At 34.5% G+C, this 2547-nt stretch overlaps 1 pseudogene; it reads left to right on the top strand.

The window, feature by feature from the left end:
- Positions 1-1227: 1227 nt before the first annotated feature.
- Positions 1228-2122, top strand: LOC149532381 (ADP/ATP translocase 3, mitochondrial pseudogene; annotated as a pseudogene).
- The last annotated feature ends 425 nt before the right edge of the window (positions 2123-2547 follow it).

Genomic DNA, 2547 nt, shown 5'->3' with positions numbered 1-2547 from the left:
ATAAATTGTAATTTTAATTTTTTTTAAAGAGATTCAGAAGCTATGGATCATAAAAAAAAAGAGTAGTGGCACAAGGGTAGCATTGCATAAATGTCCAAATTCTATGTACATTAAGTATATTCTCTATAACTTTGTTTGTGCTCCATCTTAAACCAGGATCTAGATAAATCATTATCTTCATAAGGAGCTCAAAAATATGATGAGGACAATACCCAATAGGATAGATCTGAATCCATTGAAGGAAACTTAGATTTAGGGAGTTACTTTTATCCAGTCAAGGGAGACCAAAAAATACAGAAACTTTGTAAGGCAAGACCGGTCTAAAATGCACCCAATCATGGCCAAAAATACCACTTTGCATACAGGCAAGCCTTAGCAATACAAGAAAAATCATATGGAAAAATATGCTCCAACTAAAACCCACTACACTATCATACAAACAGATACCTTAGAGTCCACTCCAAGTGTCTAGGTGTCTTTTGCATGCAATTGAAATCATTTTCTTTTCTCCACTTGTTTCTGCATGGACATTGTTTGATGATATGACTATCCTGATTGTCAAATGAATCTATCTATTTTGTAAATAGTATATTTGAACGTGAACCAAAGTTTGTGGTATTATAATCTGTCAAACTCTTAACAGGTCAAAAAATTTTAGAGTGAGTGCTGAGAGACTTGTAAACGTGATTGCAATCCTCCTGCATTTTTCAAAATTTCCACTATTCTTTTGTAAATAGTATATTTGAACTTGCATCAAAGTTTGAAGACATCATAATCTTTCAAACTCTTTAAAAGGCTAGGAAATTGTATGTGTGAGTATGAGAATTATAAAAGTTATTACAATCTCCTACATTTTTCAAAATTTCCACTCATCGATTTTGTGGCTAGCATCTTACTTCTATGAAAACCATACTGCAATCAATAAAAAATTTGTAAATCAAATTTTTATGTTTTTCAGGTCACAATGTTAGACCGGAGTAGTTTTTATCAATTGTGCAAAAGTTATCTAGTCAAACATTCCTTGGTTCAAGACCTTCACCAAACTGGCAGGTTAGCCAAAATTCCTTACTCTGTCCTGAGGGATAGCTATCAACCCCTTTGTAGGGTTATGTTGGTTCACATAGTGCACTTTTGCATGCATCTAAATGGACAAATCTAATTGTGACAACTCCAAACCTTTCACCCATTTATGTTTCAGCACCTTCAGAGAAAGGTGTGAAAGGTTTCATGATTGATTTTTTTGATGCATGTCTCTACTGCTGTATCCAAAATGGTAGCTACCCCATTGAATGAGTCAAGCTATCGATTACGAATCAAGATGAAATGTGGAAGCTTGGTCATCTCTTTGAGCTATACAAAGGAATTGGAGATTTTTTTGGTCCAAAAATATTCAAGGATGAAGGTATCATTCCTTTATGGAGATGAAATACTGCCAATGTCATTCACTATTTCACTGCTCAGGCGCTCAAATTTTCCTTAAAGGATTACTTTAAGAACCTATTAAATTTTAAGAAAGATAAGGATGGTTATTGAAAATAATTTGTTGGAAATCTTTCTTCTAGTGGTGCGGCTAGTGTATCATCTCTTCTTTTTGTTTATTCTTTGGACTATGCTCAAACAAGGCTGGCTAATGGCTACAAAGAAAGGTGGAGAGAGAAAATTCAATGGACTTGTTGACATATATCATAAAACTCTAAAGACAGATGGCATTTTTGGTCTTTACCATGGATTCAACATCTCATGTGTGCAGATTATTGTGTACCGTGGTCTATACTTTGGAATGTATGATTCCCTAAAGCTGGTTGTTTTGGTTGGGGATCTTTAGAATAACTTCCTTGCAAGTTTTCTTCTTATTTGGGGTATTACAATTGGTGTTTCTCTTGCTTCATATCCTATTAACACTGTACATAGAAGAATGATGATGACATCTGGTGAGGTGGTGAAATACAAGAGTTCTTTGGATGCTTTTCAATAGATTTTGAAGAAGAAAGGTGCCAAGTCTCTATTCAAGGGTACTTGTGTAAACATCCTGCAAGTTGTTGCTGGTGCTAGAGTCTTGGCTGGATATGACCAAATTTAGTTAATTCTTCTTGGAAAGAAGTACAGCTTAGATGGAGGCTAAGATTATGATGGTGATGAAAACTTATTTAGATATTTTTTTTTCATAGTTTGAACCACTTTTTTGGTTCCTTATAATAAAACCATTTTGCTAAAATAATTACAATTTCTAGTACGCTAGGAGCCAGCGTTAGAATTCTTTAGAATAACTGAGAGGGGGGGGGGGGGGGGTGGTGAATCAGTTATTCAAGGTCCAAATGCCCTATTAATACTTTTAATAATGAATCCATACTCTTTTCATCTGTTCAAACTTAAATCAATCATATAAGCAAATTACTGTAAATCAACATGCAAAGATAAAACATTCAAGATCAACACATGACACAATGATTTACATGGAAACCCAATTTGGGAAAAACCACCAGTAACATGCTACTTGATTCTCACTCTTCTGAAGTGATGCCCTGTTAAAAGCCTGCCCTATTAAAG

This window comes from Cupressus sempervirens, chromosome 10, assembly GCF_028749045.1.
Source record: "Cupressus sempervirens isolate cs-2001-9-10 chromosome 10, ASM2874904v1, whole genome shotgun sequence".
NCBI classification, from domain to species: Eukaryota; Viridiplantae; Streptophyta; class Pinopsida; order Cupressales; family Cupressaceae; genus Cupressus; species Cupressus sempervirens.
This window is presented reverse-complemented; position numbering and strand designations above follow the sequence as displayed.